Here is a 15749-nt window from a genome sequence, read left to right on the forward strand (position 1 = left end):
AAAAAGTGTGAAAGATAAAAAGCAAAAGGAGTTTGAAGTGTGAAAAGTGAATGGGCCAAATTGAGGTGCATATGAAGTTGTATGCTTTCTTTCAATTCATTAATCGGGCTAATATGAATCAGGTGAATCGAGTTCTGCTTTTGGAAACTGGGTTAAGAAGGGGTGCACCGCTCCTGGAGGTACTGCAATACCAGGTCAATGCGTGGAGTGGACAGAGCAAGCTCTTTTTCCATCTCCCTGTTCTAAAAATCCATTTAATATATGGTCCCCAGATAGGGGATGTATCAGATATTAAACTGATAAGAACAGATGAGATTTCATCCGCAATTTTCAGAAAACGGTCATCGGCCACCACACAAAAGCGCAGTGCCGCAGGTGATCGCCTCCCGAGCCCGGGAACCACCAGCCATAAGGGGACGTAAGCACCAAAAGGCGCAACAATCCCCGAGGCCGGCGGTTGTGCAAGCCCGGGCCCCTCCCAGCCAAGACCAAGGCAAACCCAATGAAGGGACTACACTTGATCTTAGCCAAAAGGCCGAGAAGCGATAACCAGAATTGGTTTGGGCCTCGAGTGGCACCCTGGCCTATGCCGGACACATGTTAGGGAGAGAGAGTGAGCGGGAGACAAACCCACGCCTACAGAAGACATTTTGTCACCCAAGCCAACCCTTGAAAAGGCTGCTTTGCACAGCAAAAACACGAAGAATGGTGCGTTTTGCAGCCGCCGCCCACTGCAATGAATCTGAATAACTCCTCCTTTTGGGCACAAGCACCTCCCCTGCCCCTTGCAGTCTTTCCAATTCATGATACAAAAAGACGGACAGGACAGGTCGCCTGACTTTCCGTCACTGCCACCCTTTGCCATCCTTACCTGTAGAAAGCCCTTTCATCATCCCCAAACCCTAATCTTTTCCCTTCACTTCCCAGCCCCCAAACCCTGCCCTCTGAACCCTTCTCACCCCCCGCATCCCTTGTCCTGTCATCCCCCTACCATCCGGGAAAAAAACGGCTTGACCCCTCCTTCCACTAGCCCACCTCCCACCCAAAGAGCAATTTCTGCTGCGCAGCTAGCTTTCTAGGCAGCAGCGCTATTGTGATGTCATCGGGGGGGCATTGTGACAAGCCGCCAGTGTTCCGTCTCTTCATGTTGTGCACTGTTCAAACGGAAAATACATCAACAGGCAGGCTACAGAAAAGCTTACTAACAAAGGTTAGAGAGGGGCTTTCTCAGAGGGCTTTTTACAGTTTGTCTATTCCCAATTAGCCGGTTTAGTATACTTAATGAAAGTACTAATTCTTTCATAGGCCGCCCATTCTTAGTATTTGACGTTCCTTATATTGTGGTATTAGGCTGCGCAGCAGGTTGCAACACACCTGTGGTCACTGCAGCAGCAGCAGCAGCAGCAATAGAATCCACTTTGTCCAAAAGGGATCTATTCCATTCAATTGCACATGATCTAGATTAGCCTGAGAACAAGATACTGCATGGGACATAGCAGAGTTGGTGAAGTTGAGTGGTGATGAGTTTGCCATTTGGATGAATAAAGCAAGTAAAAAGTGTGAAAGATAAAAAGCAAAAGGAGTTTGAAGTGTGAAAAGTGAATGGGCCAAATTGAGGTGCATATGAAGTTGTATGCTTTCTTTCAATTCATTAATCGGGCTAATATGAATCAGGTGAATCGAGTTCTGCTTTTGGAAACTGGGTTAAGAAGGGGTGCACCGCTCCTGGAGGTACTGCAATACCAGGTCAATGCGTGGAGTGGACAGAGCAAGCTCTTTTTCCATCTCCCTGTTCTAAAAATCCATTTAATATATGGTCCCCAGATAGGGGATGTATCAGATATTAAACTGATAAGAACAGATGAGATTTCATCCGCAATTTTCAGAAAACGGTCATCGGCCACCACACAAAAGCGCAGTGCCGCAGGTGATCGCCTCCCGAGCCCGGGAACCACCAGCCATAAGGGGACGTAAGCACCAAAAGGCGCAACAATCCCCGAGGCCGGCGGTTGTGCAAGCCCGGGCCCCTCCCAGCCAAGACCAAGGCAAACCCAATGAAGGGACTACACTTGATCTTAGCCAAAAGGCCGAGAAGCGATAACCAGAATTGGTTTGGGCCTCGAGTGGCACCCTGGCCTATGCCGGACACATGTTAGGGAGAGAGAGTGAGCGGGAGACAAACCCACGCCTACAGAAGACATTTTGTCACCCAAGCCAACCCTTGAAAAGGCTGCTTTGCACAGCAAAAACACGAAGAATGGTGCGTTTTGCAGCCGCCGCCCACTGCAATGAATCTGAATAACTCCTCCTTTTGGGCACAAGCACCTCCCCTGCCCCTTGCAGTCTTTCCAATTCATGATACAAAAAGACGGACAGGACAGGTCGCCTGACTTTCCGTCACTGCCACCCTTTGCCATCCTTACCTGTAGAAAGCCCTTTCATCATCCCCAAACCCTAATCTTTTCCCTTCACTTCCCAGCCCCCAAACCCTGCCCTCTGAACCCTTCTCACCCCCCGCATCCCTTGTCCTGTCATCCCCCTACCATCCGGGAAAAAAACGGCTTGACCCCTCCTTCCACTAGCCCACCTCCCACCCAAAGAGCAATTTCTGCTGCGCAGCTAGCTTTCTAGGCAGCAGCGCTATTGTGATGTCATCGGGGGGGCATTGTGACAAGCCGCCAGTGTTCCGTCTCTTCATGTTGTGCACTGTTCAAACGGAAAATACATCAACAGGCAGGCTACAGAAAAGCTTACTAACAAAGGTTAGAGAGGGGCTTTCTCAGAGGGCTTTTTACAGTTTGTCTATTCCCAATTAGCCGGTTTAGTATACTTAATGAAAGTACTAATTCTTTCATAGGCCGCCCATTCTTAGTATTTGACGTTCCTTATATTGTGGTATTAGGCTGCGCAGCAGGTTGCAACACACCTGTGGTCACTGCAGCAGCAGCAGCAGCAGCAATAGAATCCACTTTGTCCAAAAGGGATCTATTCCATTCAATTGCACATGATCTAGATTAGCCTGAGAACAAGATACTGCATGGGACATAGCAGAGTTGGTGAAGTTGAGTGGTGATGAGTTTGCCATTTGGATGAATAAAGCAAGTAAAAAGTGTGAAAGATAAAAAGCAAAAGGAGTTTGAAGTGTGAAAAGTGAATGGGCCAAATTGAGGTGCATATGAAGTTGTATGCTTTCTTTCAATTCATTAATCGGGCTAATATGAATCAGGTGAATCAAGTTCTGCTTTTGGAAACTGGGTTAAGAAGGGGTGCACCGCTCCTGGAGGTACTGCAATACCAGGTCAATGCGTGGAGTGGACAGAGCAAGCTCTTTTTCCATCTCCCTGTTCTAAAAATCCATTTAATATATGGTCCCCAGATAGGGGATGTATCAGATATTAAACTGATAAGAACAGATGAGATTTCATCCGCAAATTTCAGAAACGGTCATCGGCCACCACACAAAAGCGCAGTGCCGCAGGTGATCGCCTCCCGAGCCCAGGAACCACCAGCCAAAAGGGGACGTAAGCACCAAAAGGCGCAACAATCCCCAAGGCCGGCGGTTGTGCAAGCCCGGGCCCCTCCCAGCCAAGACCAAGGCAAACCCAATGAAGGGACTACACTTGATCTTAGCCAAAAGGCCGAGAAGCGATAACCAGAATTGGTTTGGGCCTCGAGTGGCACCCTGGCCTATGCCGGACACATGTTAGGGAGAGAGAGTGAGCGGGAGACAAACCCACGCCTACAGAAGACATTTTGTCACCCAAGCCAACCCTTGAAAAGGCTGCTTTGCACAGCAAAAACACGAAGAATGGTGCGTTTTGCAGCCGCCGCCCACTGCAATGAATCTGAATAACTCCTCCTTTTGGGCACAAGCACCTCCCCTGCCCCTTGCAGTCTTTCCAATTCATGATACAAAAAGACGGACAGGACAGGTCGCCTGACTTTCCGTCACTGCCACCCTTTGCCATCCTTACCTGTAGAAAGCCCTTTCATCATCCCCAAACCCTAATCTTTTCCCTTCACTTCCCAGCCCCCAAACCCTGCCCTCTGAACCCTTCTCACCCCCCGCATCCCTTGTCCTGTCATCCCCCTACCATCCGGGAAAAAAACGGCTTGACCCCTCCTTCCACTAGCCCACCTCCCACCCAAAGAGCAATTTCTGCTGCGCAGCTAGCTTTCTAGGCAGCAGCGCTATTGTGATGTCATCGGGGGGGCATTGTGACAAGCCGCCAGTGTTCCGTCTCTTCATGTTGTGCACTGTTCAAACGGAAAATACATCAACAGGCAGGCTACAGAAAAGCTTACTAACAAAGGTTAGAGAGGGGCTTTCTCAGAGGGCTTTTTACAGTTTGTCTATTCCCAATTAGCCGGTTTAGTATACTTAATGAAAGTACTAATTCTTTCATAGGCCGCCCATTCTTAGTATTTGACGTTCCTTATATTGTGGTATTAGGCTGCGCAGCAGGTTGCAACACACCTGTGGTCACTGCAGCAGCAGCAGCAGCAGCAATAGAATCCACTTTGTCCAAAAGGGATCTATTCCATTCAATTGCACATGATCTAGATTAGCCTGAGAACAAGATACTGCATGGGACATAGCAGAGTTGGTGAAGTTGAGTGGTGATGAGTTTGCCATTTGGATGAATAAAGCAAGTAAAAAGTGTGAAAGATAAAAAGCAAAAGGAGTTTGAAGTGTGAAAAGTGAATGGGCCAAATTGAGGTGCATATGAAGTTGTATGCTTTCTTTCAATTCATTAATCGGGCTAATATGAATCAGGTGAATCGAGTTCTGCTTTTGGAAACTGGGTTAAGAAGGGGTGCACCGCTCCTGGAGGTACTGCAATACCAGGTCAATGCGTGGAGTGGACAGAGCAAGCTCTTTTTCCATCTCCCTGTTCTAAAAATCCATTTAATATATGGTCCCCAGATAGGGGACGTATCAGATATTAAACTGATAAGAACAGATGAGATTTCATCCGCAAATTTCAGAAAACGGTCATCGGCCACCACACAAAAGCGCAGTGCCGCAGGTGATCGCCTCCCGAGCCCAGGAACCACCAGCCATAAGGGGACGTAAGCACCAAAAGGCGCAACAATCCCCGAGGCCGGCGGTTGTGCAAGCCCGGGCCCCTCCCAGCCAAGACCAAGGCAAACCCAATGAAGGGACTACACTTGATCTTAGCCAAAAGGCCGAGAAGCGATAACCAGAATTGGTTTGGGCCTCGAGTGGCACCCTGGCCTATGCCGGACACATGTTAGGGAGAGAGAGTGAGCGGGAGACAAACCCACGCCTACAGAAGACATTTTGTCACCCAAGCCAACCCTTGAAAAGGCTGCTTTGCACAGCAAAAACACGAAGAATGGTGCGTTTTGCAGCCGCCGCCCACTGCAATGAATCTGAATAACTCCTCCTTTTGGGCACAAGCACCTCCCCTGCCCCTTGCAGTCTTTCCAATTCATGATACAAAAAGACGGACAGGACAGGTCGCCTGACTTTCCGTCACTGCCACCCTTTGCCATCCTTACCTGTAGAAAGCCCTTTCATCATCCCCAAACCCTAATCTTTTCCCTTCACTTCCCAGCCCCCAAACCCTGCCCTCTGAACCCTTCTCACCCCCCGCATCCCTTGTCCTGTCATCCCCCTACCATCCGGGAAAAAAACGGCTTGACCCCTCCTTCCACTAGCCCACCTCCCACCCAAAGAGCAATTTCTGCTGCGCAGCTAGCTTTCTAGGCAGCAGCGCTATTGTGATGTCATCGGGGGGGCATTGTGACAAGCCGCCAGTGTTCCGTCTCTTCATGTTGTGCACTGTTCAAACGGAAAATACATCAACAGGCAGGCTACAGAAAAGCTTACTAACAAAGGTTAGAGAGGGGCTTTCTCAGAGGGCTTTTTACAGTTTGTCTATTCCCAATTAGCCGGTTTAGTATACTTAATGAAAGTACTAATTCTTTCATAGGCCGCCCATTCTTAGTATTTGACGTTCCTTATATTGTGGTATTAGGCTGCGCAGCAGGTTGCAACACACCTGTGGTCACTGCAGCAGCAGCAGCAGCAGCAATAGAATCCACTTTGTCCAAAAGGGATCTATTCCATTCAATTGCACATGATCTAGATTAGCCTGAGAACAAGATACTGCATGGGACATAGCAGAGTTGGTGAAGTTGAGTGGTGATGAGTTTGCCATTTGGATGAATAAAGCAAGTAAAAAGTGTGAAAGATAAAAAGCAAAAGGAGTTTGAAGTGTGAAAAGTGAATGGGCCAAATTGAGGTGCATATGAAGTTGTATGCTTTCTTTCAATTCATTAATCGGGCTAATATGAATCAGGTGAATCGAGTTCTGCTTTTGGAAACTGGGTTAAGAAGGGGTGCACCGCTCCTGGAGGTACTGCAATACCAGGTCAATGCGTGGAGTGGACAGAGCAAGCTCTTTTTCCATCTCCCTGTTCTAAAAATCCATTTAATATATGGTCCCCAGATAGGGGACGTATCAGATATTAAACTGATAAGAACAGATGAGATTTCATCCGTAATTTTCAGAATCAAGGTAGCCCCGAAGGCCAGCAGGCCACCACACAAAAGCGCAGTGCCTGGGTGATCGCCTCCCGAGCCCAGGAACCACCAGCCACAAGGGGACGTAAGCACCAAAAGGCGCAACAATCCCCGAGGCCGGCGGTTGTGCAAGCCCGGGCCCCTCCCAGCCAAGACCAAGGCAAACCCAATGAAGGGACTACACTTGATCTTAGCCAAAAGGCCGAGAAGCGATAACCAGAATTGGTTTGGGCCTCGAGTGGCACCCTGGCCTATGCCGGACACATGTTAGGGAGAGAGAGTGAGCGGGAGACAAACCCACGCCTACAGAAGACATTTTGTCACCCAAGCCAACCCTTGAAAAGGCTGCTTTGCACAGCAAAAACACGAAGAATGGTGCGTTTTGCAGCCGCCGCCCACTGCAATGAATCTGAATAACTCCTCCTTTTGGGCACAAGCACCTCCCCTGCCCCTTGCAGTCTTTCCAATTCATGATACAAAAAGACGGACAGGACAGGTCGCCTGACTTTCCGTCACTGCCACCCTTTGCCATCCTTACCTGTAGAAAGCCCTTTCATCATCCCCAAACCCTAATCTTTTCCCTTCACTTCCCAGCCCCCAAACCCTGCCCTCTGAACCCTTCTCACCCCCCGCATCCCTTGTCCTGTCATCCCCCTACCATCCGGGAAAAAAACGGCTTGACCCCTCCTTCCACTAGCCCACCTCCCACCCAAAGAGCAATTTCTGCTGCGCAGCTAGCTTTCTAGGCAGCAGCGCTATTGTGATGTCATCGGGGGGGCATTGTGACAAGCCGCCAGTGTTCCGTCTCTTCATGTTGTGCACTGTTCAAACGTAAAATACATCAACAGGCAGGCTACAGAAAAGCTTACTAACAAAGGTTAGAGAGGGGCTTTCTCAGAGGGCTTTTTACAGTTTGTCTATTCCCAATTAGCCGGTTTAGTATACTTAATGAAAGTACTAATTCTTTCATAGGCCGCCCATTCTTAGTATTTGACGTTCCTTATATTGTGGTATTAGGCTGCGCAGCAGGTTGCAACACACCTGTGGTCACTGCAGCAGCAGCAGCAGCAGCAATAGAATCCACTTTGTCCAAAAGGGATCTATTCCATTCAATTGCACATGATCTAGATTAGCCTGAGAACAAGATACTGCATGGGACATAGCAGAGTTGGTGAAGTTGAGTGGTGATGAGTTTGCCATTTGGATGAATAAAGCAAGTAAAAAGTGTGAAAGATAAAAAGCAAAAGGAGTTTGAAGTGTGAAAAGTGAATGGGCCAAATTGAGGTGCATATGAAGTTGTATGCTTTCTTTCAATTCATTAATCGGGCTAATATGAATCAGGTGAATCGAGTTCTGCTTTTGGAAACTGGGTTAAGAAGGGGTGCACCGCTCCTGGAGGTACTGCAATACCAGGTCAATGCGTGGAGTGGACAGAGCAAGCTCTTTTTCCATCTCCCTGTTCTAAAAATCCATTTAATATATGGTCCCCAGATAGGGGACGTATCAGATATTAAACTGATAAGAACAGATGAGATTTCATCCGCAAATTTCAGAAAACGGTCATCGGCCACCACACAAAAGCGCAGTGCCGCAGGTGATCGCCTCCCGAGCCCAGGAACCACCAGCCATAAGGGGACGTAAGCACCAAAAGGCGCAACAATCCCCGAGGCCGGCGGTTGTGCAAGCCCGGGCCCCTCCCAGCCAAGACCAAGGCAAACCCAATGAAGGGACTACACTTGATCTTAGCCAAAAGGCAGAGAAGCGATAACCAGAATTGGTTTGGGCCTCGAGTGGCACCCTGGCCTATGCCGGACACATGTTAGGGAGAGAGAGTGAGCGGGAGACAAACCCACGCCTACAGAAGACATTTTGTCACCCAAGCCAACCCTTGAAAAGGCTGCTTTGCACAGCAAAAACACGAAGAATGGTGCGTTTTGCAGCCGCCGCCCACTGCAATGAATCTGAATAACTCCTCCTTTTGGGCACAAGCACCTCCCCTGCCCCTTGCAGTCTTTCCAATTCATGATACAAAAAGACGGACAGGACAGGTCGCCTGACTTTCCGTCACTGCCACCCTTTGCCATCCTTACCTGTAGAAAGCCCTTTCATCATCCCCAAACCCTAATCTTTTCCCTTCACTTCCCAGCCCCCAAACCCTGCCCTCTGAACCCTTCTCACCCCCCGCATCCCTTGTCCTGTCATCCCCCTACCATCCGGGAAAAAAACGGCTTGACCCCTCCTTCCACTAGCCCACCTCCCACCCAAAGAGCAATTTCTGCTGCGCAGCTAGCTTTCTAGGCAGCAGCGCTATTGTGATGTCATCGGGGGGGCATTGTGACAAGCCGCCAGTGTTCCGTCTCTTCATGTTGTGCACTGTTCAAACGGAAAATACATCAACAGGCAGGCTACAGAAAAGCTTACTAACAAAGGTTAGAGAGGGGCTTTCTCAGAGGGCTTTTTACAGTTTGTCTATTCCCAATTAGCCGGTTTAGTATACTTAATGAAAGTACTAATTCTTTCATAGGCCGCCCATTCTTAGTATTTGACGTTCCTTATATTGTGGTATTAGGCTGCGCAGCAGGTTGCAACACACCTGTGGTCACTGCAGCAGCAGCAGCAGCAGCAATAGAATCCACTTTGTCCAAAAGGGATCTATTCCATTCAATTGCACATGATCTAGATTAGCCTGAGAACAAGATACTGCATGGGACATATTAGAGTTGGTGAAGTTGAGTGGTGATGAGTTTGCCATTTGGATGAATAAAGCAAGTAAAAAGTGTGAAAGATAAAAAGCAAAAGGAGTTTGAAGTGTGAAAAGTGAATGGGCCAAATTGAGGTGCATATGAAGTTGTATGCTTTCTTTCAATTCATTAATCGGGCTAATATGAATCAGGTGAATCGAGTTCTGCCTTTGGAAACTGGGTTAAGAAGGGGTGCACCGCTCCTGGAGGTACTGCAATACCAGGTCAATGCGTGGAGTGGACAGAGCAAGCTCTTTTTCCATCTCCCTGTTCTAAAAATCCATTTAATATATGGTCCCCAGATAGGGGACGTATCAGATATTAAACTGATAAGAACAGATGAGATTTCATCCGCAAATTTCAGAAAACGGTCATCGGCCACCACACAAAAGCGCAGTGCCGCAGGTGATCGCCTCCCGAGCCCAGGAACCACCAGCCATAAGGGGACGTAAGCACCAAAAGGCGCAACAATCCCCGAGGCCGGAGGTTGTGCAAGCCCGGGCCCCTCCCAGCCAAGACCAAGGCAAACCCAGTGAAGGGACTACACTTGATCTTAGCCAAAAGGCCGAGAAGCGATAACCAGAATTGGTTTGGGCCTCGAGTGGCACCCTGGCCTATGCCGGACACATGTTAGGGAGAGAGAGTGAGCGGGAGACAAACCCACGCCTACAGAAGACATTTTGTCACCCAAGCCAACCCTTGAAAAGGCTGCTTTGCACAGCAAAAACACGAAGAATGGTGCGTTTTGCAGCCGCCGCCCACTGCAATGAATCTGAATAACTCCTCCTTTTGGGCACAAGCACCTCCCCTGCCCCTTGCAGTCTTTCCAATTCATGATACAAAAAGACGGACAGGACAGGTCGCCTGACTTTCCGTCACTGCCACCCTTTGCCATCCTTACCTGTAGAAAGCCCTTTCATCATCCCCAAACCCTAATCTTTTCCCTTCACTTCCCAGCCCCCAAACCCTGCCCTCTGAACCCTTCTCACCCCCCGCATCCCTTGTCCTGTCATCCCCCTACCATCCGGGAAAAAAACGGCTTGACCCCTCCTTCCACTAGCCCACCTACCACCCAAAGAGCAATTTCTGCTGCGCAGCTAGCTTTCTAGGCAGCAGCGCTATTGTGATGTCATCGGGGGGGCATTGTGACAAGCCGCCAGTGTTCCGTCTCTTCATGTTGTGCACTGTTCAAACGGAAAATACATCAACAGGCAGGCTACAGAAAAGCTTACTAACAAAGGTTAGAGAGGGGCTTTCTCAGAGGGCTTTTTACAGTTTGTCTATTCCCAATTAGCCGGTTTAGTATACTTAATGAAAGTACTAATTCTTTCATAGGTCGCCCATTCTTAGTATTTGACGTTCCTTATATTGTGGTATTAGGCTGCGCAGCAGGTTGCAACACACCTGTGGTCACTGCAGCAGCAGCAGCAGCAGCAATAGAATCCACTTTGTCCAAAAGGGATCTATTCCATTCAATTGCACATGATCTAGATTAGCCTGAGAACAAGATACTGCATGGGACATAGCAGAGTTGGTGAAGTTGAGTGGTGATGAGTTTGCCATTTGGATGAATAAAGCAAGTAAAAAGTGTGAAAGATAAAAAGCAAAAGGAGTTTGAAGTGTGAAAAGTGAATGGGCCAAATTGAGGTGCATATGAAGTTGTATGCTTTCTTTCAATTCATTAATCGGGCTAATATGAATCAGGTGAATCGAGTTCTGCTTTTGGAAACTGGGTTAAGAAGGGGTGCACCGCTCCTGGAGGTACTGCAATACCAGGTCAATGCGTGGAGTGGACAGAGAAAGCTCTTTTTCCATCTCCCTGTTCTAAAAATCCATTTAATATATGGTCCCCAGATAGGGGACGTATCAGATATTAAACTGATAAGAACAGATACTACACTTGATCTTAGCCAAAAGGCCGAAAAGCGATAACCAGAATTGGTTTGGGCCTCGAGTGGCACCCTGGCCTATGCCGGACACATGTTAGGGAGAGAGAGTGAGCGGGAGACAAACCCACGCCTACAGAAGACATTTTGTCACCCAAGCCAACCCTTGAAAAGGCTGCTTTGCACAGCAAAAACACGAAGAATGGTGCGTTTTGCAGCCGCCGCCCACTGCAATGAATCTGAATAACTCCTCCTTTTGGGCACAAGCACCTCCGCTGCCCCTTGCAGTCTTTCCAATTCATGATACAAAAAGACGGACAGGACAGGTCGCCTGACTTTCCGTCACTGCCACCCTTTGCCATCCTTACCTGTAGAAAGCCCTTTCATCATCCCCAAACCCTAATCTTTTCCCTTCACTTCCCAGCCCCCAAACCCTGCCCTCTGAACCCTTCTCACCCCCCGCATCCCTTGTCCTGTCATCCCCCTACCATCCGGGAAAAAAACGGCTTGACCCCTCCTTCCACTAGCCCACCTACCACCCAAAGAGCAATTTCTGCTGCGCAGCTAGCTTTCTAGGCAGCAGCGCTATTGTGATGTCATCGGGGGGGCATTGTGACAAGCCGCCAGTGTTCCGTCTCTTCATGTTGTGCACTGTTCAAACGGAAAATACATCAACAGGCAGGCTACAGAAAAGCTTACTAACAAAGGTTAGAGAGGGGCTTTCTCAGAGGGCTTTTTACAGTTTGTCTATTCCCAATTAGCCGGTTTAGTATACTTAATGAAAGTACTAATTCTTTCATAGGCCGCCCATTCTTAGTATTTGACGTTCCTTATATTGTGGTATTAGGCTGCGCAGCAGGTTGCAACACACCTGTGGTCACTGCAGCAGCAGCAGCAGCAGCAATAGAATCCACTTTGTCCAAAAGGGATCTATTCCATTCAATTGCACATGATCTAGATTAGCCTGAGAACAAGATACTGCATGGGACATAGCAGAGTTGGTGAAGTTGAGTGGTGATGAGTTTGCCATTTGGATGAATAAAGCAAGTAAAAAGTGTGAAAGATAAAAAGCAAAAGGAGTTTGAAGTGTGAAAAGTGAATGGGCCAAATTGAGGTGCATATGAAGTTGTATGCTTTCTTTCAATTCATTAATCGGGCTAATATGAATCAGGTGAATCGAGTTCTGCTTTTGGAAACTGGGTTAAGAAGGGGTGCACCGCTCCTGGAGGTACTGCAATACCAGGTCAATGCGTGGAGTGGACAGAGCAAGCTCTTTTTCCATCTCCCTGTTCTAAAAATCCATTTAATATATGGTCCCCAGATAGGGGACGTATCAGATATTAAACTGATAAGAACAGATGAGATTTCATCCGCAATTTTCAGAATCAAGGTAGCCCCGAAGGCCAGCAGGCCACCACACAAAAGCGCAGTGCCTGGGTGATCACCTCCCGAGCCCAGGAACCACCAGCCAAAAGGGGACGTAAGCACCAAAAGGCGCAACAATCCCCGAGGCCGGCAGTTGTGCAAGCCCGGGCCCCTCCCAGCCAAGACCAAGGCAAACCCAATGAAGGGACTACACTTGATCTTAGCCAAAAGGCCGAGAAGCGATAACCAGAATTGGTTTGGGCCTCGAGTGGCACCCTGGCCTATGCCGGACACATGTTAGGGAGAGAGAGTGAGCGGGAGACAAACCCACGCCTACAGAAGACATTTTGTCACCCAAGCCAACCCTTGAAAAGGCTGCTTTGCACAGCAAAAACACGAAGAATGGTGCGTTTTGCAGCCGCCGCCCACTGCAATGAATCTGAATAACTCCTCCTTTTGGGCACAAGCACCTCCCCTGCCCCTTGCAGTCTTTCCAATTCATGATACAAAAAGACGGACAGGACAGGTCGCCTGACTTTCCGTCACTGCCACCCTTTGCCATCCTTACCTGTAGAAAGCCCTTTCATCATCCCCAAACCCTAATCTTTTCCCTTCACTTCCCAGCCCCCAAACCCTGCCCTCTGAACCCTTCTCACCCCCCGCATCCCTTGTCCTGTCATCCCCCTACCATCCGGGAAAAAAACGGCTTGACCCCTCCTTCCACTAGCCCACCTCCCACCCAAAGAGCAATTTCTGCTGCGCAGCTAGCTTTCTAGGCAGCAGCGCTATTGTGATGTCATCGGGGGGGCATTGTGACAAGCCGCCAGTGTTCCGTCTCTTCATGTTGTGCACTGTTCAAACGGAAAATACATCAACAGGCAGGCTACAGAAAAGCTTACTAACAAAGGTTAGAGAGGGGCTTTCTCAGAGGGCTTTTTACAGTTTGTCTATTCCCAATTAGCCGGTTTAGTATACTTAATGAAAGTACTAATTCTTTCATAGGCCGCCCATTCTTAGTATTTGACGTTCCTTATATTGTGGTATTAGGCTGCGCAGCAGGTTGCAACACACCTGTGGTCACTGCAGCAGCAGCAGCAGCAGCAATAGAATCCACTTTGTCCAAAAGGGATCTATTCCATTCAATTGCACATGATCTAGATTAGCCTGAGAACAAGATACTGCATGGGACATAGCAGAGTTGGTGAAGTTGAGTGGTGATGAGTTTGCCATTTGGATGAATAAAGCAAGTAAAAAGTGTGAAAGATAAAAAGCAAAAGGAGTTTGAAGTGTGAAAAGTGAATGGGCCAAATTGAGGTGCATATGAAGTTGTATGCTTTCTTTCAATTCATTAATCGGGCTAATATGAATCAGGTGAATCGAGTTCTGCTTTTGGAAACTGGGTTAAGAAGGGGTGCACCGCTCCTGGAGGTACTGCAATACCAGGTCAATGCGTGGAGTGGACAGAGCAAGCTCTTTTTCCATCTCCCTGTTCTAAAAATCCATTTAATATATGGTCCCCAGATAGGGAACGTATCAGATATTAAACTGATAAGAACAGATTTTTTGATTTAACAGCATCTTTATTATCATGCACTACTCACAAAAAGGTAACAAACCGTGTACAGTGCCGCAGCCCCGTACACACAGAAATATACAATCCTTCTTACATAGCCATAGAGTACGACGCACTAAACTATACATCACGCTCCTATGCTTATCCATAACACTCAAGCTGAAAGAAAAAGTTAGACAATAAATAACGACGAACCGGCGATTGGGGGATGGGGGTAGGCGAAAAGGGGGATAGGGTGGGGAAATCACAGGCCCGAAGCTTTATTGAAAGACGCACATAACGGGAAAAGGAGGGAGGGGGCATGGAAGAGGTCTAAACCTCCTCCTCGGCGCTGTCGTCCGGACTGTCCATGATGGAATAGTCTCTGAGCAGGCTGTGGATCAGCCTGCGGCAATCCTGGATAGACATCCTCTCCCTCTTCAAGATGAGCCGGTTCCTGGCGACCCAAATAGCGTCCTTAAAGCAGTTCATAAGGCGCCAAGCCTCCTGGATGGCTCCAACGGTGTGAGTCCCAGGGAAGAGTCCATAAAGTACGGAATGGTACGATAGGCTCCCTCTGGGGACGGAGTTCCTCAGGTCATCCTCCAGGGCAACCAACAGGCGCTGTGCGAAACGGCAGTCCCAAAAGGCGTGCAGCGATGTTTCCTCCACGAAGGGGCACCTTGGGCAGTACCGGGTTTTGCACAGGTTCCGGGCGTGCATGAATGACCGGACGGGCAGTCCGCCCTGTATCGCCATCCATGACAAGTCCTTGTGCCCGTTGGTCAATCCAGCCGATGACACGTTTGTCCAAACAGTCTCCAGTGTGTCGTGATGAAGTCCTGGAATGTTCTCCATTTCGTCCTTGGCTCTGATGAGTTTGTGGATAGTCTTTGGCTTCCACAAATCAGGCTTGAGTCCCTCCAGTTGGTGTTCCCTCACAAACCGAACCACGTCTCCGTAGAACCATGGCGCCGTCCAGTTGTAGGGGAAGGAGCTGTCCCACTTGTCCCAGCCTAACCGTCTCCAAAGGGGGAGCAGGAAGAAGCGAGACATGGACCCACCCGCGGAACCTCTCTTGACTCGCAGAGTTCGGCGAACGCAGTCACATACGAAGGAGGATCGCAGGAGGGTGGGGATATCGGGTACGCCCTTCCCACCCTTGCGAGGATCCTTGTACATGATGCTCCGCTTTACTCTGTCCATCTTGGATCCCCAGACAAAACGAAACACCGTCCTGGTAATGGCCCTGCACACGGTGGCAAGGGGGGGCCAGGCCTGGGCCGTGTACTGCAGCACGGGCAGTACCTCGTTACGCAGGACCAGTGCTTTGCCCTCACAGGTGAGGCGTCTGAGGCTCCACAGACCGATCCGTTGGGTGATCTTGGTCAAGCGTTCCTCCCAGGACTTGAGGGCTGCTCCTTCCTTCCCGAACCAGACTCCAAGAACCTTGATGAAATCCGGCTGGATGCTGAAAGGGAAGGGGGCGGAAGAGGCCGGCTGCCAGTCCCCGAAGAGCATGGCTTCCGACTTCCCGCAGTTGACTTTGGCTCCCGAAGCCCGTCCGAAGGTCTCACAGGTCTGGACGAGGGTGTCGACTGAGCGCCGGTCCGCGCAGAAGACGGTCACGTCGTCCATGTAGAGCGAGCACT

General features: G+C 49.1%; 9 non-coding genes and 1 pseudogene across 9 annotated transcripts; all 10 read right to left on the bottom strand.

Moving 5' to 3' along the window:
* Nucleotides 1–157: 157 nt before the first annotated feature.
* On the bottom strand, nt 158–342 carry LOC142292581 (U2 spliceosomal RNA). The gene has a single exon (XR_012750720.1). It is a non-coding gene; the product is annotated as a U2 spliceosomal RNA (small nuclear RNA).
* Nucleotides 343–1709: 1367 nt separating this feature from the next.
* LOC142292583 (U2 spliceosomal RNA) lies at nt 1710–1894 on the bottom strand. Its single transcript, XR_012750722.1, has one exon. It is a non-coding gene; the product is annotated as a U2 spliceosomal RNA (small nuclear RNA).
* A 1367-nt stretch (nt 1895–3261) lies between these two features.
* On the bottom strand, nt 3262–3445 carry LOC142292482 (U2 spliceosomal RNA). The gene has a single exon (XR_012750640.1). It is a non-coding gene; the product is annotated as a U2 spliceosomal RNA (small nuclear RNA).
* A 1367-nt stretch (nt 3446–4812) lies between these two features.
* LOC142293270 (U2 spliceosomal RNA) lies at nt 4813–4997 on the bottom strand. Its single transcript, XR_012751245.1, has one exon. It is a non-coding gene; the product is annotated as a U2 spliceosomal RNA (small nuclear RNA).
* A 1367-nt stretch (nt 4998–6364) lies between these two features.
* On the bottom strand, nt 6365–6548 carry LOC142293320 (U2 spliceosomal RNA). The gene has a single exon (XR_012751287.1). It is a non-coding gene; the product is annotated as a U2 spliceosomal RNA (small nuclear RNA).
* Nucleotides 6549–7929: 1381 nt separating this feature from the next.
* LOC142293271 (U2 spliceosomal RNA) lies at nt 7930–8114 on the bottom strand. The gene has a single exon (XR_012751246.1). It is a non-coding gene; the product is annotated as a U2 spliceosomal RNA (small nuclear RNA).
* Nucleotides 8115–9481: 1367 nt separating this feature from the next.
* LOC142293272 (U2 spliceosomal RNA) lies at nt 9482–9666 on the bottom strand. Its single transcript, XR_012751247.1, has one exon. It is a non-coding gene; the product is annotated as a U2 spliceosomal RNA (small nuclear RNA).
* A 1367-nt stretch (nt 9667–11033) lies between these two features.
* LOC142293109 (U2 spliceosomal RNA) lies at nt 11034–11224 on the bottom strand. The gene has a single exon (XR_012751118.1). It is a non-coding gene; the product is annotated as a U2 spliceosomal RNA (small nuclear RNA).
* A 1162-nt stretch (nt 11225–12386) lies between these two features.
* Nucleotides 12387–12570, bottom strand: LOC142292476 (U2 spliceosomal RNA). Its single transcript, XR_012750634.1, has one exon. It is a non-coding gene; the product is annotated as a U2 spliceosomal RNA (small nuclear RNA).
* Nucleotides 12571–13951: 1381 nt separating this feature from the next.
* Nucleotides 13952–14156, bottom strand: LOC142293187 (U2 spliceosomal RNA; annotated as a pseudogene).
* Between the last annotated feature and the right edge of the window lie 1593 nt (nt 14157–15749).

Source organism: Anomaloglossus baeobatrachus, chromosome 2 (assembly GCF_048569485.1).
Source record: "Anomaloglossus baeobatrachus isolate aAnoBae1 chromosome 2, aAnoBae1.hap1, whole genome shotgun sequence".
Classification (NCBI taxonomy): domain Eukaryota; kingdom Metazoa; phylum Chordata; class Amphibia; order Anura; family Aromobatidae; genus Anomaloglossus; species Anomaloglossus baeobatrachus.